The sequence below is a fragment of the Armigeres subalbatus genome, chromosome 2 (assembly GCF_024139115.2).
Source record: "Armigeres subalbatus isolate Guangzhou_Male chromosome 2, GZ_Asu_2, whole genome shotgun sequence".
Classification (NCBI taxonomy): Eukaryota; Metazoa; Arthropoda; class Insecta; order Diptera; family Culicidae; genus Armigeres; species Armigeres subalbatus.
In genome coordinates, this window is record NC_085140.1 from 28,282,402 (window position 1) to 28,306,466 (window position 24,065).

Sequence of the window (24,065 nt, forward strand, 5' to 3'; positions counted from 1 at the left end):
TGCGCGGTGTTATTGTGCAATTTTCGTACATATAAAAGTGGACAACTGGCAATCCTGCCTTCGACGATTACAGAATGTGGGTGTGGCCGATAAACAATTTGAGGTTTCGAATAATTTACGAGCTGACGATTACATGTGAATTTGGCTGATAAATGCCTGAGATATTGCTAAGTCAAATCCGGGTCAATACGACCCGAACACCTTAAGTGAGAGTATTTTTAGCCCTTCAGAAACGTCGTACAAAGTAGGTCAACGTTCAGGAACATAGTTTGCCATGAAATAGGAAAAGTCAAGAAGTTTCAGAGCTTCACATTGTTGCGTTATAAAGTTATTGCAATTTAAAAGTACAATCCGGGTCATATCTATTTCTCCCCATAAACAGTTTACAGATCAAGTTTGTTTTTTGCCTTTCACGTATACTAAGTATCGCTCCAAAAACAAACTTTTTATAGAAGGCCCGGAGACCCATAGTGTTATATACCGATCGACTCAGCTCGACGAATTGAGGTGATGTCTGTGTGTATGTGTGTGAGTGTGTGTGTGTGTGTGTGTGTGTGTGTGTGTGTGTGTGTGTGTGTGTGTGTGTGTGAGTGTGAGTCTGTGCGCACCCACCACAAAAAAGTTTGACTCATTTATCCGGCACTTATTCTTAACCGATTTACTCGCAACAAATTGCATTCGACGCAGGATACTCTACCATTGTTTCCTATTGAAAATTGGCCAGATCGGACTATGGGCTCAAGAGTAATGGCCAAATACTATTTTTATAATGCACCATCACCGCTAGGTGGATTAATCAGGGTTTTCTCAGCAACTTCGGGCACAACTGTAGTTTAGTAAATCTTAGCTGATTTCAGTAACATATCTCCAAACTTTGCGCAACGCGCGGTGGTGCCCACTTCGAAATTATTGAATCTTGCTGAAATCTCGATGAAAAAAACTAACTGTAGTGTGGTACTTTGTAGATGCCAATTGGCATTGGCATCCGGTTATCTGACTGAGAATGTTCCTGTGGTTAATGCGCGGTGTCTGTATAGTTTTAGGCCCACTTTTATTCCTTTGATGAATGGTTGGGGAGGTTGAATAATAATAACCCGTTTTATCCAGAGTGTCCAGTCCATCCTGAATAATCCTTGATGTGGACCACAGCAGTCGCAAGCATCATGGTTTGGCAGCCTGGGATTAGCTGCACGACATAACAGCATCGGTATTTTATTTCTTTTTGTTCGGGATGAACCACTGCGTCCATTTCATTGAACTTTTGTAGTATACCCGTGTCATTTGTTTAGTGCATTTCTTTCTGCTCCATTTCTATTGAGAAGAAATGAAGTAGTCATTTTTTATTCATATATTTCTCAAGCTTAATGTAAGGCCTCTTTAGATTAAGGTACCGCTATTTATACCCATCGAAAAATGGCTTATACCAACTCTCAAAGGCGCGCCCCTCAATCAGTTTCGGCTCAACAATAAGTGGGATAATATTGATTTTGACTATGCATCGGTACTGAAGTTAAAACATATTTTTGCTTCTTCTTATGAGTTCCGAATTCGTTTTTGTGTAGAGATCTGATTTCATTGCGTTTGGCATTTCCGAATCTCACCTTTACACAGAGCTCTAATCAGTCAGAGGGTTCAGCAGATCCACCAAATTCGTATCCGCTTCTTTCCTAATTAATCAGCGCTCTGGAGCTTGGAGATTCATGTCGTCGGCTTCGAAACCAGCCTAAGATTGAGTTACGTTTTTACAATTTACTCCATTGACTCCATCCAAAAGGAGCAAAAATGGGTCATCTAAAAGCAAATCATAGTCGTTCCATACTCTTCCGACTATCACTCATAAGTATTAACAAGAATAGTAAGAACTAGAGCACAGTGTGGTAGATCTTACTCCGTAATGCAACACGAAGAGTGTCTACCCAGCATTACAGGCTCCGTTAACTGCCTGGCAAATTGTTTCACCCCCCAGGCCATTCATCCCGTCAGCACGGGTCGCCTGACACTTTGGGATTCGGGGTTAGGAACGTCATATTGTCAGCTTGAATGTTGTACCGAGCCTGGCGATATGACCGGATTTACACCGTTACGCACTACTTCAGAGTATCCATATCCCAGCGTAACGGGACAACAGCATCGGTAACTAGTTACGATAATTGGTAACTGCATATTATTTTCCTGAGGATCTTCGTGAGTATGAGACCAGAAAATTCATATCAACTTCTGGTCTCTGGTCTTCACTAGTTCGAGTAAGTCCTCATGATTGCGTTTGGAATAGTTGACTCACCTACTATGTAGGACTAGTCAACATTTTGCCATAGCCGCCAACGTGCCAAAAACTTGGAACTCAGTACCGAGATAGAATAGCTGAGGCGCTTTTAGACTGGAAGTTAGCCTCAATCAGAACTTTAGGGTCAACCTCAGTATTCGGGACAGGTCATTCGACGAATCGAAGCTGTAAAGAAAAAGCACGGCTTGTTCACCTTTGAGACATCGTTGGATTAAGAAAATTAATCAGTGTTTTCTTGGCATTCTGCGCATCCCAACCGAGTCCCACAACCGGAGACGAACGGGCATTCTCTGGTCTACCGATACTGGACAAGTGAGGAGCTGTGTCATTTATTTAATTAATATGTATATCAACAGACATCACCTTACACTGGACCTCGAATACTATGCTCAATCGACGAGGCCATCGAAAACGAATATCAACAGAAATTCGATAGCACAGAAGTGGGTCGACCGCACTTTAGGAGAGATTGATGACAAAATCTGCAAGAAAGTGCTGCACTGGAATCTGGCGGCACATCGCTGCAAAGACAGGTCCAGGGACTCTTGATGACAAAGCCTCAATAAAGATATAAGGGAAAACGGTAGAATTTTGATCTTGGATCAGGACGAAGCTAATACAAGCAGCCGCCAAGGATGGAGATGAGATCTATTACGTTAGCTCCATGCTTTATGAGTGAGTGATCATATTTTCTCGTCCGAAGCAATCTTTGTCTAGGAAATGCTAAGCCGCGAGTATGGTGATTTGCTGGTGACAACTAAAACCAAAAACAGGATAGTTAGAATTTCGGGGCATGATCATATAACAATACAATAGGTTTGATTTTCTCAAGAAAGGATAGCCGAATGAATGTGAAGGGTATAAATAGTGGGACAACTAACGCTTTTGCCTCAATTTTTCGCTACACTTGTATAGTTTCCTAATGTTCTTCAGATTTGTATCATTCAACCGTGTGATGCATATCCAACAATTAATTGCTTTCATTGCCTCCGGATTCACGCTTAATTATTCACTTTGATTACCAGCTCATAACCAATCAACTCTATAGTAGTATAAGCATACCAACATGGTCCCGCGGAGCAATTAACAGCCTCGCTCCACATCATAAGCGACATCTCCACCGATCTCCCGTTTGTTTTCCATTGTTTCATCACAGTCGAGTAATTAATATTAATTCCAATTCTGCGACCACGCGTTCTGCTTCATTCTGTTTGTTTGCATACTGTCAAGGCCTCTCGTACCGGGAATCATCTGCGTCCAGCCCACCCACTGACCTGTGTGCAGGATACTGGTCCAGTTTTGTTCTCGAAAGCGCACGAACAGTAGCGCATCGCTTGCGCTCTTAATTGAGTCTAATTTCACGACTCGGGTTCCTTTCTGTCATCAAGTGCGGGCGATCTCGTGAACAACGACGGCTTCCAAGCGAAACCACTTATGCCCGGCAATTTTCAGAATTATCGTTGGCTCTAATTTGTGCTCAGGGACGGTGGAATGGGGGGGGGGGTCCAGATCAGATAGTCCACTAATCATTTGCGAAATTATGTTGTAATTGTGTCCATTGTGGTGGTTGGCTTGGCTGAATAAATGGTACTCGATAATGCTTGGAGTCATGACTGGAATGCATGATGCCAGATGGCTGATAAATGGCAAATTTGGTAATTTGGTGAAATTGTTAAAATTAACAAATCATATGTTTAGCTTTGCGGGTGAAAACGTTGGCTTACCAATCCAAAGAAGGGAAGATCAATTGTCAGTTGCCAGTTCAGTCTGGGATCTTTCCAGTTGGAAAAGATTCTTGAAACCCTTAGCATTATGTATACTTTTACGTGTTAAAACGATAGCAATTAATGTATCAGAGTAAGGACCAGATTTATTTTTTAAATTTGTTCAAAAAAATGCCTTAAATATTCCTGGTTTAGAAAAAATTTCCGCTGAAATTCGAATGAATTACTCGTAGGCATTCAGAAAATATCAATTCAATTCAATTCAAAGCTCAATTCGTTGTAGTTCAGAACTTCCTTTTTAGGAATATATGTAATAATATCCATCTTAACGTAAAACCTTTGTCTAAGGTCGCTGTCTTGTGGTATCACACATTCGGAAATTACCCCCAGTGTCGTGACAACAAATCACGAACTCGCGAATTCCAACAAGAAGATTTAAATAGAATTTTCATTCAACTGTTAAATTTAACGCACAATACATTTTAGAGAACCATTTACATTCTATTTACATGATAAATCGTTAAATAACCTTTGGCAAACCAATCATCGTTTGCCGTTCTTCTCATCGCTTCAGCTGAAAGATTATTTACAAACAAACCCCATCCACAAGAACCAGTTCAATTATTTAATTTCCAAGCCGTTGTTGTCCACAATTGAAGCCTCGCTGCGCACAATTCCGCTCGTTGTTGACTTTGGCTGCTCGTAGTTGATGGGTCAACATTCCGGAACGCTTATTACAATCCGCAAACAGTAGCGCATTGCCCACACGAACTCTTTAGTGGCCGTACGACCGAGCAGCAAATACCCATCTTTCACCTCAAACCTATTTCTGGTGCGGTGGTAGCCACCAGTACTGGTGAAAGATGCATTCCTGACCGTTGCGATGTTGGTTGGTTTCCTCTGGACATAGCGAGGTGAGTCGTTCGGGATTGTTTCAACTTGAACATCAATCCCCCTCGTCCGGACGGACTGAATTCAGTGAGAGATTCCCCAGAAAACCAATGTTTACACTTTTGCCACCATCGTAGTTTCTGTTTCTTCACAGTTGCAATGGTAGGTTATTGAGTTTGCCGGACAAAAGCAACTGAACATGAATCTCGCAAACAGTTCCTAGTCGTGCGTAATACCAATTCATGAACTATTTACAATTCATCCCAAAAGTGGTGAATCGCAGAGTGCAATGGAAATGCAATTTTCCACCAGATTGGATTGATTCTGAGAACTCCCCGAGCACCACCGTAAGATACAACAGAATACGGAAGCGTGATCCAGAAAAATAAACAATCTTCTTTTGCTGTTGTTAGCTTGTACGTATGCTCCAGAGACGGAAAAGTGACAGGAAGGCTAACTCGAGGAATGTTGAAATGAACTAAAAAGTCCAGTCCAGAAAAAGCAGCAATACTTTCCTGTCCGTTGTATCCCTTTCAAGTCTACAATGTTGATATAACAACTACGGTACAGTGCTTCAAAAGGAGCAGAACTATCCATTAGGAGAAAGTTGTTGGTGGCGCCTTAGTTTACTGCGAAATTGTTTGATCGTGTGGGACTGTCTACTGCCGGAGCAGGAGAAGCAGATTTCTTCAGCAAACAACGTGGAGGTGATTTCAAACAAACAAAATAATTGAATTACGTTCCCAGTGCTCCGGTTACTTTGCTAAATGTGATGTGTTTCTATCTTACAGCATAGCTGACAATCGACTTTTAGCTATGGTTGGCATGCAAATAAAAAAATGAAGTTGACGAAATTTGCCAAATAGGTTTATTTACCAACTTAGACGAACTCATTCAATGAACGAAGATCACCAAATTCAAAAATTGAAAATTTGGCAATTCAAACTAACTCAAGTACTGTAATCAAATTCATAAAAAATGTGCTGCATGGTTTTCTTTTCTTTTTTTTTATTTTACCTGTTCCACTTTCCTTCTTTTTTTCTCACTTCCTTATTTTCTCACTACAGTGCGCGCGAAAATGATAAAATATCTATTTGGTATTCGGAGGCTCATGCGCATGTATTGCGCTTTGCACCGATCGAGACAAGTGCGATCTTCCATAGTTTGCTGTAGCTATCAGGCAAGTAAGTAAAGAGTTCTGCGCGTCCAGTCGGTCGTCCAAAATGCGATTCTCTTAGTTTTCATATGCCACCAGGCGTGCATGCACACTTAAATCATTTCACAGATTTCGGTGAATTTTGCTTCAATTCACCGAAATCTCAACTGCAAATCTCCTTTGTTCAACTGTCAAAACCACCGAAAATCTGTAAAACTATTCACCGAACAGTTCTGCTGTTGAGATTTCGGTAAAATTTCACAAAAATCTGCGATTTATTTTAAGTGTGTGGTTTAACTTTTTTCTCGTCGTGAGACAGCGAATTAGTGTTATTTCCCATTTAGATAACCACGGACCAGGTGTCCGCCATTCGCCAAGTACTGCAGAAATGCCGCGAATACAACGTGCCCACACATCATCTATTCATCGACTTCAAAGCCGCATATGATACAATCGATCGGGACCAGCTCAGTGCTGTAATTGTGAACTAAAAGCTAGTTAGTCGGCAAAAATTAGGGGCGTTACCACACATAGGCAATAAAGGGGGCGCACACTAAAAAATAACTCCAATACAGGAAAAATTTAAAATTACTCCGCAGAAAGTGAGAACGTCATAAAGCGCCTTCCATGACCAAAATGAAATCTACAACCACAAATCATAAATAAAGACCCAGGTACTGAAAGATTGAGCAATACATCAGAGGGTGGGTTGGGGATGTTTTGTAGTTGCCATACTTCTAGGTGCAGGGGCCCATGGAGTGTCAATTGACACATCAGTATCAATACCAGTGAAGTCCTGATCATGGCATTCTGGCCGCGAGTTAACGACAAGATATCGCAGTAATAGTAATTGGATTTTGTAATATTGTGAAAGCGAAGGCTGGCAGTCGGACAATCTACTCTTTTAGTAGAGCCGGGTGACCCTGACTTGAATCGGCGAGTGGGCTAATGACTAGCCTGTCTTCCGCCCGTCCGTGGCGAGCCTTGTAGCACGCTGTCTATTCCTGGCACCAAGCTTTTCTTGCGGGGTGGGAGTAGGCTCAGATGCCGTTTCCAAACTTGCGCTGATCTGAATCTGAACATGTAAGTGTAAACCAATGCATGAATACTAGGGTGGCTCAAAAAACACTTTTTCAAAGTTTTTGATGGGCCGCCCTCTTATTCGGTTCTATTTGATGCCCGGATGCTCTGGACAAAATTCCAGCCAAATCGGTCAACGTTTGGGCGGTGCTAAACTCGTTGGAAGTTTATAAAGAAAAATGTATACAGAATCAACAACCGAAAACAGTGATTTGTAGTTATACGGCACAATGTAGGATGAAGAACTAGGATACTCATTCAGTTATTGTAGAATCAAATACAGAATGTTATGTTGAAATTGCGAGAAGATTAGAGTTTATTACGCAAAGATAATAACATTTTACTGGAGTGTTGTAGGGTGAATTTATTTCTTTCAAAGGTAAAAGAAACGAAATTTGCTCAAACCCCACTTCAGAGAAATGCTAATAACTTAGCCGGGCAAACTCTAATCTTCTCCCGGTTTTCTGCATAACATTCTGTATTAAATTCTCCAAGATCTGAATGAGTATCATAGTTCTTCTTCGTAAGTTGTATAGTCTAGCTGCAATTTACTGTTTTTGGAGGTTTCTGCATTTTTGCATATAAACTTCCAACGAGTTTAGCACCACCCAAACGTTGACCGATTTGGCTGAAATTTTGTCCAGAGCATTAGGACATCAAATAGAACCGAATAAGAGGGCGGCCCATCAAAAGAATTGAAAAAAGTTTTTCCCATACTAATTTGAGCCACCCTAATGACCTTGCATACCGATAGGTATGCAAAGATAACCATGGGATCTTTGAGGGTGACTACTCCAGTAGGATTCGACGACAGCCACATGGGGGCCTAACAATAATGAGTGATTCAAAAATTAATTCTACCTAACGATAATGAGTAATTCAAACATTAATAATTAATTAATAGCCCCAGAGTTTCCCGGCACGCTCCGCAAGTGACTACGGGATGCGGGTGGTCGCTGAGCAACTCGATAATATCATCGAGTTCGCGAGTGCAAGGCAGAACATCAGTAAGGAACTGCAACAGAACCTTCGGATGCTTCGCCCGAGTTGCAAGACAAGAACAGGACGCGTTTATCGTGGTGGGAGGAGAGAAGGCCGACAAAGGTGACCAAACTGATGCTTTCTGTTTCCTAGGAAGAGCGACTATGGCCCAAAAGGTGATTGATTTCGCCCTGACGGCCTCATTGGCCGGCCTGAAACAGCAAGGGCAGCAATCCGGCGAAGGCGCTCAGAGCAAAGCCAAACGACGTGCGACCATAAAGGCAAAACGTTGTCTGGACGGAACAGATTGGGATACATAGGGCATCGACCCAAGAAGGCGACTTCTCGGCCCAAAAAGGCGAAAGGCGCCTACCAGACGCAAGTCACCGGGCCAGAAGAGGGTACCAGCCGGCCGGTGCCATCGGCACAAGAGACCGAAAATCCATGGCAGCTGGTCAGTAGGGCAAAGCGAAAGTCGAGCGTATCTCGACCTGCAAGAAAGCAAAGGATAAAGACGAGGCCTTGTTGGTGAAAACAGATAAGGAAAAGTACACCGAAGTCCTTAAATCGATGCGGGCGGCAGAAAAGCTTTCGGTGCTAGGTCAGGACGTGCGAAGCGTCAGACGCATCAAGATCGGTGAAATGATCTTGATTCTGAAACGCGGAGCGCAAGCTAGTGGGACAGACTATAGGAAGTTGGCCCAAGAGATCTTGGGTGACGACGTCAATGTGAGGTCGTTGGGGGCGGAAGTGACCCTCCAGTTCAAGTAACTGGACGAGGTTACGAACGCGGATGACGTCGTCTCTGCCATCAGAGAGCAGTGCGGCACAGATGTTGAGTTCGTGTCCTATCGGAGAGACAAACAAGAAAAAGCCGTGCTAGTAACACAATTGAATTTTAACCACTGTACATCTGTTTAGCAGCTGCTGTGGCAGTCGTCCTCCTGTTCAACCCGTACAACGTTCTTGTCGTCAATTAGGTGACGAACGGATCTAGGATGGCGGCTATTTGCACAACGGGACGGTATCTGCTCCAAGAGGTGGTACTTTCTTCCGCTGAGGGTGCCGTGATGGCCAAGATCAACGGTGCTTACTCATACCTGGTTTAAGCTCTAAGCGGCGGGGAAGAAATCGGACCTAAGACTCATTGGCCAATTTGTAATAGTTTCTGGGTAATCTGCGAAAGTTACATCTGTTCAGGGCCAATCCCAGACCGTTTGGAAATGATTATATTTCTGCGTATACCTTACGGATTTTCGATCAGCCAGCATTGGTCATCATACTAGTTCTAGTTTCTGGGGAAAGGATAGAACATGATGGAAGTAAACGTCACTTAAAATGACCAGCAGAAGAAAAAAATGCATTAACATACCCTCGAAAAACCCGGAACATCTCCGGCGGCCAAGGACCAATCTGAGGTTTTGGATGGGGACAAAATACTAGAAATGTTTGCAATCCGCCAATGTGTTGATCGCGTATGCTGCCACAAGAATTGAATCCCCGTAGACTTCTAAGGTCATAGGCGAACCCGAAGATCTTGACATCAGAAGGGAACTTTAGTTTCAGAAGTCCGCCGTACATAATATTCCATAATACCGGGTCCAATAATGAGCCTTGCGGTACTACTGCATTAATTGGAACACTTCTCTGACTGGCATTGGTGTCGTGTAATAGTATTCGGTTCTGAAAATAGCTTAGAATATATATATAGAATACCTCGCCTTTTACATTGGATCGCTATCTCAGCGGTCTTTACCACGCTGTCAACGTCAAACGAGGACTTATCCTTACGAAACCCGAACTGATTGCTTGCGAGGCCGCCCGTACCCTCTGAGTACGGGGTCAGCCTTTTGAGAATGATCCTCTCCAGCAACTTGCCCGTCATGTTAATTAGACGGTTTCCCGGCTTTCGGTAACAGAACCAACTTCTGCCTTTTCCATTTATCGGGAAAACTACTACAGTCATGGAGACATCTCTGCATAGATGTTCGCAATGATTCCTGCCTTGAGAAGGGTGTTCGGAACTCCATAAGGCCCGGAGCCACCATTTTAGCCTACATGCACCCGAATACTAGAATAGAACGACTAACTCATGTCAAAGACTTGGGCGTAATTTTGGATTCCCAACTAACGTACAAGTTGCACATCTCGTACGTTGTGGACAAGGCTTCCAAAACCCTGGGCTTTATCTTTCTTTGGCCAAAGAATTTTCTGACATTTACTGTCTGAAGCATCTGTTTTGCTCACTGGTGCGGTCTATACTGGACTATTGCTGCGCCCCGTTCGGAATCCCAATGAACGGTGCAGAACAAATTGAGTCCGTGCAACGACGTTTCCTACGATTTGCTCTGCGTAGACTACCGTGGAGAGGTCCATTACGCCAGTCAAGTTATAATATCTCCTATCGGCTTATCGATCTGGAGCTGCTAAGGAATCGCCGTAACATTGCTTGGGCCGTACTGGTTACAGTTGTTTCGCAAGGCCGAATAGTTGTAGCGATATTTTAGAGTAAAATATATCAACGTACAGCCGAGGGCACTTCCAAATAACGCTATGCTAAGAAGGCCATTTCGTCGGACTAACTACAGTATGAACGGTAGTATTGAAGGATTACAGCGGTTATTTATTACGGTATCAAAAATCTTCGATTTCAACTTGCCTTATCAGACGCTGCGTCGGAGATTCAAAGAATTTTTCTCATCGCGTCAGGTCATGTTTGAACTCAAATTTTTACTGCCTCCATGCTGGTCACGTTTGGACTCCAATTTGCACTTCAGACGCATCAATGCTGTTTGATAAGTACTTGATCCAATATGAATGCCTCGACAGGTCAAGTTTGGACTCAAATGTTCACTGCAGACCCCTCCATGCTGGTCACGTTTGGACTCAAATTTTCACTGCAGGCGCCTCTATGCTGTTTGATAAATACTTGATCCACTATGAACGCCTCGACAGGTCACGTTTGGACTCATATTTTCACTGCAGGCGCCTTCGTGCTGATTGATAAATACTTGTATAAACGCCTCGACAGGTTATGTTCGAGCTCAAATGTGCACTATGAACGCTTTTTGATGCGCAGATTGGTATTCAAATATGATTTTTTCATCAAATTCTGTATGTAAACAATTCGTTCATTTGGAATCATCTATAATTTTAATATTCCTCTTTGTGGATCACATCATATCCGGCAACGGAAAGTGCTTCACATCGTCTTGCATAAATTAAGTAAGCTAATGTTACAATATACATGCACTGCTCTAGCATTTTTAAAGAAAATTTAAATTATAATTTTGAAAATAAAATTTAACTCGAAGCAAAATATAAAGCTTGTTAGTCGCCGACTAACCCCGACCCCCCGCAACTACAGCGACCAGCTATGGCACCTAATGCACTAACACGGATTTCCGGATAAACTGACACGGTTGATCAAAGCGACGATGGATCGGGTGATGTGCGTAGTTCGAGTTTCAGGGGCATTCTCGAGTCCCTTCGAAACGCGCAGAGGGTTACGGCAAGGTGATGGTCTTTGGTGTCTGCTATTCAACATCGCTTTGGAAGGGGTAATACGAAGAGCAGGGATTAACACGAGTGGTACAATTTTCAACAAGTCTGTCCAGCTATTTGGCTTCGCCGTCGACATAGATATTATGGCACGTAACTTTGAGAGGATGGAGGAAGCCTACATCAGAATGAGGGAAGCTAAGCGAATCGGACTAGTCATCAACACGTCGAAGCCGAAGTACATGATAAGAAGAGGTTCAGGAGAAGACAATGTGAGCCACCCACCTCGAGTTTGCATTGGTGGTGACGAAATCGAGGTGGTTGAAGAATTTGTGTACTTGGGCTCACTGGTGACTGCCGAAAATGACACCAGCAGAGAAATTCGGAGACGCATAGTGGCTGGAAACCGTACGTACTTTGGACTCCACATACATAGAGTTCGCCGCCAGAATATCGGACAGTAACCCGGTGAAAATGGCTCTCGACAACGATCAGACGGGCATAAGAAGGCGAGGTGCGCAGCGGGCAAGGTGGATCGATCAGGTGGAAGATGACTTGCGGACCCTCCATAGACTGCGTGGTTGGTGACGTGTAGCCATGGACTAAGCCGAATGGAGAAGACTCTTATATATCGCACAGGCCACTTCGGCCTTACTCTGAATAAATAATAATATTGTAATACGGCACACTTTATCCCATGTAGCATAAAAAGAAGCTATTGAAAAACTCCCGAGTAGCACACTAGTCACATATCAGTCACTATGACTCATATACGACCAAATCCAGTCACATTGGAGTTGCTGTAACCAAATCGATCTGAACCGTGCTACTAGGGCTTTATCTGCATATAACATCAGATCCTTACGTCGTAAACCTTATATAAAATCCGAAATTGAACAAAATTGCTCAAAATTGTGTGTAAAAAGTCCGAAAGAGTTTCCTATTTAAACTCAGAATAATTTTCGGAGGATATTCTGAAGATTTCCCAAGGAAATTCGAGAAAAAAATCCGTGGAACCAAAAAAAAAAGACATCACGCGGGAATTCGGTAAAAAATATGAAAGAATTTCCCGAAGGTCTATGGAGAATATTTCGAGGAAGTTTGAATGAAATATATAAGCAATGAAATGGATAAATTATACAATACGGCATGTGAAATAGTATCGGTACTGCCGACAAGCCAACTACGTTGAGTACATTGTTAATGGTGAAATTACATCTAAATCAGTTGGTATGCTGTTAGATAAGTCCAATTATGTGATGATGTACCTGTTGTGAATACATTTTACAACATCAACTCTATAAATATATACTTTTCTATTCATTTTATCTGTTTCGTATTTTGTTTTTGATACGCACATAAGATTTTTACAAACAAGTTCCAGTGTATAATCAAGAAGTGTCATTAAAAAACGAAAATTATGTTTGGTGAATTTTCTTAACAAGAATACACTCATATTAGCATCGGTGCATCGCTGGCAATTTTGCTGTTACACAATTTGTCAAAATAATATTGTCATTTTCTTATAGATTCCTAAGGCGATTCATAGTATAAAACATGACTGCCTTGTGGTATCCTTCAGCTACTCTTGCTTCAAGTCACTTACACCAATTTTGATTAAACAGACCAAAGAATTTGATCCAATGCTTCGTCTATTGAGTTTTTCGGTGGAGAAAAAAAAACCCGGAAAAATGACTTACTAAATGAGGACCATAATACCATTTAGATGGCGCAAAATTAAAGAGCAGGCTTTTTTGCGGGGAGTGTAGGTCAACACTGACTGGCTAGGCAATATTTACAATCTTGAGTGTGAATTCAAGATGATTCGGTTTAAATTCGCATTAATGCATATAAACTTCATATAAAAGTAAGTTTAAGGAACCCTCTCACCGGATTTTATCCTTCTACGCCTGCATGAAAGATCCTTACTAGACTGGTGAAAACCACAACACACAACCCAAAATATAGCAACTTCAAAATGTTCTTTTTTTGACTGGCTTATAGGAAAGGGAAAAATGAAGCACTGAAGCACCGAATAAAGTTAGTTAGCACACCACATTTTTTAGCACCCGGTGGCGCAGAACGATTAACCACCAGCTGAAACTTCAAAAATGCAAACAAGCTTGGCCAAAAATCAAGCACCAAAAATTGACGTCTGTATTCGCGCACGGCCCACTACGATCCTCTCCCCAGCTTTAACTATTTATTATCGATGATTGGTGAAAAGTTTAGAACCAGGTAAACCAACCAATCACGTGCATGCATCGCAAGCACAGACATCAAAATCAAGCAACTTGCGTCTTTACTTAGATCTAATTCTCGGTTCGAACAAGATTTCACTCAGAGCTGAAACAGCGTCACGAAGGCGCTGGTAACATTTACAACGGAAAACGTCAGCGTGTTACTGCAGATCATTCAACCTCAACGAACCGGTATTTTATGTGAGCGTGATTTCTCTCGCAATTTCTAGTTGTCCTTCCTGGATTACCACAGGCATAACAAAATATCCCTTTCGGCTGCCTACATTTTCTCCAAATATGCTCTGTGCTCCTACAATTCCAACACAATAGCCCTGTAGCATTATTTAATTGCTGTTCTTGACTGTTTGTGTTAGGTCGCTTGGTTTGCGTTTTTTGTTGAGTATTCGTTGGGCCGGTTTTTTTTTCCAGTGGAGATATATCAGCTTCCACACTGATATTCTTCCCTCCCCCTTCATACGGGAGCTTGGCAGAAGGAAGGTCGTGCGATATGTGCCATCACAAAAATTGCCCTCCGCTCGCTTTCAAATCGACTTCTATAAAAACATTCTTCATGCCTGCCGTATCCTAACGGAACTATCAATTCTATACTTTTGCCTCTAATTCTATCATGAACATGTACGTCTAAGTTTGGAAGATGATATTAGCATTTCCATATCATTGTAAATCGTTTAACTTCGCGTAGAAGTAATACACTCCAATCATTATTTAGCGTTTTTTTTTTTCGTTCTAACCTCGTTTACTCTGAGCGATTGAATGTGTTCATCATCTGAATAATCATCGTCCGAGTTTTAAATACCCAGCTGATGAAGTTCTTTACGATTTTCTCGAGTCCTTTTAAAACTAGGATCGTTAGCGTCGATCTTATGATTTACTTCTGTCAGATCTTCCAGGTTCTCTGTATCCAGAAAAGATAGTTTGGAGCGATAATGCGGACGCATATTCTCCCAGATCAACCCAAATAGTGTTCTGGACGAAAAAGGTCGTTGTAGGCATTGGTTTAACTTCTCAACCTCTGTCACGAATGCTATAAACGTTTCGCCTTTTTCCTGTTTCAGTTCCCTAATCTGCGCACGAATTCCTCTGTCCCTATTGGGATTTCCATACCGAAAACGATTTTCGTTTTCGAATCTGTTCCAACTAGTAAAATTGCTCTTTCTGGTGAACCACCAATTGTATGCTTCCCCCTTTAGTCTTCGGTGAATATTCATGAGTAATTCTTCCTTTGATACACCTTCATGACGCGCAAGCTTTTGTATTCTATTTAAAAAATCTTTCACCTGAATACTTCTGCTATCTCCCGAAAAATATTTAGGTCCCAACTGTCCACGCGCAATTTTCTGTAAAACCTTCTTCCGTGTTCTGAACTTGATGATCAACTCCTTCTTCAATTCGAATCTTGTCGTTTATTCCTGTAGCTCCTATCTGAATCGTACTCACTCTCTGAATTACTTCGACTGACAAAAAACACATTAATAAAGTTTTAAAAAAAACTTCGACTGGCTCGCCTTGACCTGCCTTTAACTATTCTATTTTTCAAATTTTTTTTCACTACTTTCCGAGCTGAACCTCTTCCTTCTGCTTTTTCCGTCAGAGCTTTTGCTTTTCCGTGATGGTCGGCTCTTATAGCACTCCAACCTTTATGAGATTTCCGGTTCTTTATGCTCTACGGCGGCCATTTGTCTCTTCCAGAAGTGTTCTTTCCATAACTTTCTATGGATGATATCAAGCGCTTATGGCTCTTCGGCGGCTTTTCATCATCTGTTTCCCCCTCACTTAAAACTTCTCTTTCTCTTAAACTCAGACGAGATTTTTGGCTCTTACTGCTCTTCGGCCCTGTATCATCGTCCTGCAATTTATTTTTACTTGATGTTTCTTCCTTATACAATTTATCTTGCTTCCATTCCAAACTCTCTCCATTCTGCTCTGCTTCTAATTCCTCCTGCTTTTCTTGTTCTTCTTGCTCTTGTGCCTCTTTTCTTGTTCCTTCTTCAACTGATACTTCCTTTCTTCTTCCTTTTTCTTTTCTCGATCACGTTTCTCTCATTCTTCTTTATTCTTTTCCTTAATTTTATCCTCATTACTAGATTCTCTTTCACCCCCTTCTGTACTTTACCTTCTCCTCTGTTTTTTACTATCTTCTGATTCACTATCTGCAGTTGGGTCTGTATAGACTTTATGACCAACGCTCTTCAAAATCTCTGTAATTTGGAAACACAGTTTTACCTGATTCTGTTCTTCATCCTGAATCACCGCGGTTGTTGTCCGGATGAAATAATGTCGCAGTCTAGACACTAGAGCGAGATCGAACTTTTTGTTCAAACTCAATGTTATGGATTTGACATTTTTATCAATTCCTAAAACTCCATCGTTGAAATTATGTTTTGTCACCCAAGTAGTTTTACCTTCTCTCTTCGAGCAACAATCTTCCTAAAAATCTTCTCTTATCATCTAGATTCTCTATACGGTCTACAAACTGTCCACGCTCAAAATTTACTTTATCTGCTAGCAGATGCTCTGCAACCGGTAAAATATACAGGAGACTCATCTTCGAATTCTTTACCTTATTAAAATTATGAAAAGAAACAAAATTTATCAAGTAATTCAATTCAATTTAAAATTCAACTTCAACCTAACCTAAAATTCAAATTCAAAATAAAAACCCAGATTAATCCACCTAGCAGTGATAATGCCTTTCTCGTGCATTATAAAATATATTGAAAAAATCACATTAGAAAGGTCAAAAAAGCTCTTTAGGAGAATAGATCACATTTTTTCGATAATTTTGCATGTTTTTGCATTAGTTAAAATGCATTGCCACCATTTTCGGAAAAAAAATTTTTTTTTGGTTTTGAATTTTTTTTTCCAAGGGGGGACCCTTGGGAAAAAACAATGATTTTTCAATAATTCCGAAATGCAATGTCCGATCGAAACAATTTTCAATAGCAAACAATGGGACCGCATTCCCCGTCGAATGCAACTTGTTGCGAGTAAATCGGATAATGCTAAGTTCCAAAAAGTGTGTCTACAAAATTTGTACACATACACACACATACATACACACACATACATACAAACACATACATATGCACATACAAACATCACCTCAATTCGTCGAGCTGAGTTGATCGGTATTTAACATTATGGGTCTTCTGGCCTTCTATCAAAAGTTATTTTTTGGAGCAATCATATAACCTTTCGGTTTAACTTTGTTTTACAAGAAAGGCAAAAACTTAACATATAAAAAATGCAATTCAATTCGAAAACTTAGCCTAAAATATTCAATAAAAAATTCAATTAAAAAAAAATAATTAAAAAAAACTCAAAAAAATTTGATTCAACTGAGAGAATTAGTAATTTTGACGTTGGCTCCAGTGTAACCGTTCGCAAATTGTTCTTGAGGTGATTTTAGAACACGGTGGCTTAAGCGCCGCTCTCGAAGAGAGACCACCGGTCGTGTTCTCTATTTGCCCGACTCTTACATACCCTTTACCTCAGGGGACTCTTGAACGGTCGCTGGCTCCAAAATTACTTACGCCTAGAATACTCTATTTTCCCCACCTACCTGGCCTCTTTCAACCCGCTATACTGTAAACGAAAAGCAATCTCCGAAGTAAACTCGAGAAACTGTAGCCACGGCCAACGCAATGGGAGTGCATTTTCCCAGCCCCGTGAAACGCAATACAAATTAAACACTCAAGCTAACTTCGAATTACTAAACAGCATTCATTTTACCATTCGGGTTAGACTATTTTTATCGGTACGGAATGGAAAATAGAGCTAAATCATGGCCATTAAAAAAACAACAAGCTCACATACCTGCGCAGTAGACCTGTTCACCATTTTCAAAAGTATTCCAGATTCAAAGTGCCACCCCTCTATTTCAATGAGTATCTTAAATGGAGTCTTCTGACCAATTTTCAGCCAAATCCATGGAGGTTTAGAGGTGCATCAAACGAGATTTGTGATTTTTCAGACTTTTTCGTAGAAATGTCGTCTGAATGCATCAATTTAACTCCACATAATAAAAGGACTAGTCGTTGATAGCTTCTTTAGACTATCATCTACCACTTTGTCATTGATACTAGGATGTTTAGAGGGCTTATTCTATGACTTTTTATTAGATTTAGCTGAAAAAAATGCCTGAAAACCAGAAAAATAATTTTAGGTGCTTCTGGGGGTAGTATAAATTTTCAATATGTGCCCAATACAATTTTTCCTTTCATTTCCTTCGAGTGTTGCGGAAGTTTCGTCCATACATCACTTTATTCTGAAAAAATGCTGTTTTCATGAAATACTCAACATTTGAATAGGGTAGTCAAGCAAGACCATTCCCCCCATGCTAAAACAAAGTTGACCATGATTTATGAGCAATGTCATCCAGTATTTTCGACCCACTGGTATAGATCTAGAGTGGGCTATGTGATAGTGTCAGGGCCTGCAGATCAAGAGGTCCACGGTTCGAGGTGCCTAGCAGTTAAAAATATTTTATTTATCAAGCCAGGTGCCTAATTCCATTTTGTCAATAATCTGTCGCGATCAGAAACATACTTTAAATTGAACGTGATAAAAAAATCTTATAAAGTTTAAAAAACATCTTGAATTATTGGTTATCCTCTCCTTAGCTATTGTACCACACTCATAGCACAAACAAAACCTGATCGATCCCTCCCATTAACAAACCATTACTTCACAATTGGTGACTGCAATGATGGACATGAACTTATTATAATCTCAATCAGTGAAAGTTGTTTGAAATTAGTCAGTGGCAAATGTAGTTAACGACCTCAAAAGGTCATTAAAAACATGGCATTTTCCATAAGACTTGACAAGAAAAAATCTTTATCTACTCGGCGCCTCGAACCGTGGACCTCTTGATCTGCAGGCTCTGACACTACCACATAGCCCACTCTAGATCTATACCAGTGGGTCGAAAATACTGGATGACATTGCTCATAAATCATGGTCAACTTTGTTTTAGCATGGGGGGAATGGTCTTGCTTGACTACCCTATTCAAATGTTGAGTATTTCATGAAAACAGCATTATTACATGCCGAAGCTTATTTTTCAGAATAAAGTGTTGTATGGACGAAACTTCCGCAACACTCGAAGGAAATGAAAGGAAAAATTGTATTGGGCACATATTGAAAATTTATACTACCCCCAGAAGCACCTATAATTATTTTTCTGGTTTTCAGGCATTTTTTTTAGCTAAATTTAATAAAAAGTCATAGAATAAGCCCTCTAAACATCCTAGTATCAATGACAAAATGGTAGATGATAGTCTAAAGAAGCTATCAACGACTAGTCCTTTTATTATGTGGAGTAAAATTGATGCATTCAGACGATAAAGTCTGAAAAAAAAAAGTCTGAAAAATCACAAATCTCGTTTGATGCACCTCTAAATCTCTATGAATTAGGCTGAAAATTGATCAGGAGACTCCATTTAAGATACTAATTGAAATAGAGGGTGGCAATTTGAATCTGGAATACTTTTGAAAATGGTGAACAGATCTACTGCGCAGGTTTTTGCTTCTCGATGCACTGATGCGTTGAAATTACTCCGCCGAGAAGATGGCGACGATGTCCTCCGACCAGGTTGTGGCGATGGCGGCTGATTAGCTTTACCGCAGATTGGCGCGCAGCGATGGAGGTCGAGCTCGAACGATATGGCCGAAACTAAAAATGCGGAGGGAGTGGATGGCGGCTGGACGGAAGGCTCCCGATTTCGGAATCGACAGTGGTCCGGAATACCCGTTCCCTAAAGCTAGAGGCATCATTTCCCTAACGACACACACATTCCCGTACCCGATTCCGGTCTAATACACAAAATCCTGCCCGTACCAAAAAGCGCAATGTGCCTTCTGAACGTTTCACTCAATAACACGGTGTTCGCGGAATTAAAAAAAGAAGTTCTAATGACGTCTGCTACGCTGTGCGAGTCGGTAAAAACGAGCACATGAGGACACTACAGCAGTACATGGACAATAAGGCATTTTATGAGGCAGATCGAAACAGCTGTTTTTCTCGTGTTTATCTACTTTGACAATTAGTGGGAGCCCGTTTGTTTGGTAATTTCGCGCCGAACATTCCGATGGGTCCCATCATCAATTCTGCCTGTTTTAGCCAGGGTTTTAGAACATAGTTTTTCATATGATTCTTAAAATGTATCGTTAGATAATTCATACCATTGCATTCTAAGCATGAAATGCTGAAGAAAACACGAATGAAAAGTAAAACGTTACAAACATTATTTTGTGTTCGGACCTAACAGAATGTTCACGCAGAATCATACGAAAACAAAACATTTAGAAGTAAATAAACGGGCCACCGCGAAACGTCTCATAAAATGCCTTATTTCTATTTGGATAATAATTTAGTCAAGACACAAACCTCGTAATCGACATACAAATAAAAATTCAAATGAATTTTTGAATTTGTGATTTAAATTAAAAAAGAGAAAAACGTCATAAATTATTATTTTGACTTAATTAAAATTTATAGAAAAAACGTAAAACGAATGTGAACCAATAGTGAACCAATTGGTTCGGCTAGGAACAAATTTAATTACAATCTAAACTTTTGGTTGCTTGAGAATGGCTTTCGGTTAACAGAACATATTTTACAATACACCACTCCAACGCAGACAAAATGGGAAGGGCCATTTGGCCGAAAACCAATAGTCCGAAAGCCATTTGACCGAATGCCACTAACCCGAAATTTGTTAGGCCGAATATACCACTTGGTAGAACAGACCATTAGGCTGAAAGTCATTTGACCGAATTGGTCATCTAACCTAACAGGTCATTTGGCGGAATAGGCAATTTGGTCGAAAATGTCGTTTGGCAGAAACCGTCGTTTAATAGAAAGGGCCATTTGACTCACTTCTCCCAGTGAGAAGTGAGTAATGAAGAGTGAGAAGTAGGAAGAGAGATGTCTACCTTCTCACTTCTCATTTATCTTTTCTCGCTACGAAAACGGAGAATTTCGAAATGAGATGTGAGAAATGATGAGTGAGAAGTGATAAGTGAGAAGTCACTTCTCGCTAATCATTTCTCACTTCTCACTGTGAAAAGTGAGTAATGCAAAGAAAGAAGGGAGTTGCCTCACTAGCCTCACTACCACTTCTCACTTTTCACAGTAAGAAGTAGGGTGGTCGGTATTGGCCATTTTTGACAAATACCGGTTTTCGGTATATGGTGGAGTCAATACCGGTAATACCGATAAAATACTGGTATTTGTAAAAATATTAGAAATGTTCAAAAAACTTTTGATTTTGATTTTTTGGTGACAAACAATGTTTTTGACAAACTTTAAATGTCATTGCTTGTTGGGCTGGGAAAATGGAAATTCAAGTAGACATAACATACTGTGTGATTCATTTACCAATCCGCATCAACTGAAGTTAGACGAGTTGTTAAGTACCCTTAGTGACAAGCCTCCTGGAGTCCAAAACTAAATGCAGTTGCGTTTTCAAGAGAACCCCATTCAAAACGAAAGCCACACACAATTGTCATTTTTATTATTCTAAAGAAGAAAGCTGGAATAATAAAAATGACCACAGTAGGAGAATTCTTTACGGATTGTTTGCAAGGATCCTGGCATCAGTGTAGTTACCACCATCAATGCAAATGTTTTACTCTGCTGCAGTCTTATCACGAGTTGTTCTTCAACCGATAAACCAGGAAACTTAATCATAGAGATATCTTCTTCGTACTGATCGTCAGGTGTGATCGTTGTTACAGCTTCAACGTTCGCATCAGGAATAATTATACGCTTCAAGATTTCGTCCGCTTGCTTAATCAACGTAGCTCTGGATGTCTGGAAGAAAATGCCCAAACTGTTTCTGATCCATTGCTTTCCGGCAGGTGTTCGAAAAAGCAGAAAGATAGACGTATTCCCATCGTCTGCCTTGGATTCGTTCTTAGAGAGCATCGAATAAGTTGGTGGCAATTTATGTGACTTGGCAATTTCGGGGGCTTGAATTACTTCGCTTATTGCTAAAAAATTATCATAACTGAAGTTAGATTTGGATTGAAGCTTCAAATCGATCAGAGTTTTTAAGGTGATTATACAATCAAGCCAAGTGGTGAATGTCAATTTCACCACACGGTTTTATACTCCTATTACCAAAACTTCAAATCTAGCGGAATAATTTTCGTACAATGCTAAAATTAAAGTTGTTTGTTTAGCGTAAGTAAGCAAACGATCTGCGGATGTTTCATCCTGATGGGCGCTGTGGTTCTCTCAATTCGTGCTCTTGAAAAATCACTAAAAAGGACGTGGTTTCCCGATTTGTGACTCCCGATTTTGGCTTAACGAACCCCTCAACTCTTGATAACATGCTACTCTAGCATGTCTTGGTTGGAATCAGCAAATTCAGAACGGACATATTTTTGCAGCAAATCATTTTTCACAAGTGTTCTCCGTTAGAGAACTACTCAACACATACCTTTTTCACAATTTTCACGACTATGTGGACAATGTTCTCGATTCTCGTGTTTCTCGACGATGTAGACAATGTTCGTTGAAGAAAAAAGTCATTGGCAATTTGACAAATGCATCAGCACGATGCAAGAGAACGAAGCATCACGTATGATTATTGACGATGATGATCGATTTTTGCTTAAGTGTGAACGTCTTCAATGATGCTTACTTGGGCAAAGCTAAATCCATGCCCGCATTCAATTGTTGTGAGTGTTTGAGTCTTTAGTTGATACATGTTACTGAAAACTATTCGAGATTGTTTATACTGACAGCAAAACTTTAAATACCGAAAATACCGGTAGTTTCGGCACTAATACCGGTATTTTCGGTAATCAAAACTGATCGGTATTACCGGTTTCGGTACTACCGGTTAGACCACCTTAGTAAGAAGTAAAAAGGTGAGGAGGGAGGCATCCCTCAATGGGACATTGCCGCCTTGCTACTTTCCACTTCTAACTTCTCTTTCTTCATTCATCACTTCTCATTTCTCACTTCTCACTCCTCATTTTTCATTTCTCACTACGAAAAGTGAGAAGAAAGACGCCTCTCTTATCGTTCATCATTTCCAACTTCTCATTTCTCACTTTTCGCAGTGAAAAGTGACCTATCTGGCCAAAAGACATATTCTGCTCAATGACCTATTCAGCCAAATGACTTGTTCGCCCATATGACCTATTTGATAGAATGACCCGTTCGGCCAAATGACTTTCGGCCAAATGGGTTTTGGTCTAATGGCTTATTTGGTCTAGTGGATTTCGGCCAAATGGCTTTCGCCTGAAAAAGTATCGGCCAAACGACCCTTCCTCGATGAAATGTGACCACTTAAGGCACTTGTCACATCTCACTATTTCCTTGTTGTCCTCTCCACGGCAAATTCGACATGAACGACCAGGAAATGAATGATCCGGTTCTACTGTTTCGTCTGTGATTACCATTCTAACACCATCAAATGCACCACTGCCACTACCGCTGGCATTACTTAAAAAAAAACACGAAAATGAGAAAGTGTTTTTTATTCCCTTGTCATAAGACGAGTTTGTACAATCCCATTTAATTCCACCACTTTATTGTACCTTCCACATATACGTATTTCGACCGCATCAGTAAGACCGTCTTCAATATCTCGTACTTGACTTGACTTACGAGTCGAGTGTCGAGTCAAGTACGAGACACTGAAGACGGCCTTACTGTTGAGGTCGAAATACGTATCTGTCAAGATACAATTAAGTGGTGGAATTAAATGGGATTGAACAAACTCGTCTTATGACAAGTGAAGACATTCCACTAAAAAGCTCAAAATAATTTTCTTAACATTTTTTATTCATTTGTTTTTGAAAGAACGAATATGTGAGCTATGGGATACATTAAACAGTAACAGTAAAACAACTATACACTTTCGTAAAATTGATGCTATACTAAAATAATTCCCGTATGGGCTCTCATATATAATTACCTAATTACTTCATATTATGTTCATGATAACGATGGCCCAATCCCCAGGTCCATTGTCGGGTTGACGGTATTAAATTATACCTATTACATATTCGAAAAAAAAATTGCTTTGAAGTGCTCGCTTTTTATGTCTAATATATTATTAACGAGTCTGTATAATTTACAAAATTTCATATTAGATGCTATTGCACCACTCTAAGCAAGTGATCTGATAACAGTGAAATTTGTATACTGGTCGCCATACCAAAAC

General features: G+C 40.6%; 1 protein-coding gene and 1 long non-coding RNA gene across 3 annotated transcripts in view; both read left to right on the plus strand.

Annotated features, from left to right (window-relative positions):
• The window catches only part of LOC134218388 (rap guanine nucleotide exchange factor 4), a 666,467-nt gene that overhangs the window by 212,398 nt on the left and 430,004 nt on the right, over nt 1-24,065 (plus strand). The gene's annotated exons all lie outside the window — the stretch shown is intronic.
• LOC134214178 (uncharacterized) lies at nt 4,757-5,753 on the plus strand. The gene is made up of 3 exons (XR_009979691.1): nt 4,757-4,922; nt 5,037-5,246; nt 5,313-5,753. It is a non-coding gene; the product is annotated as an uncharacterized LOC134214178 (long non-coding RNA).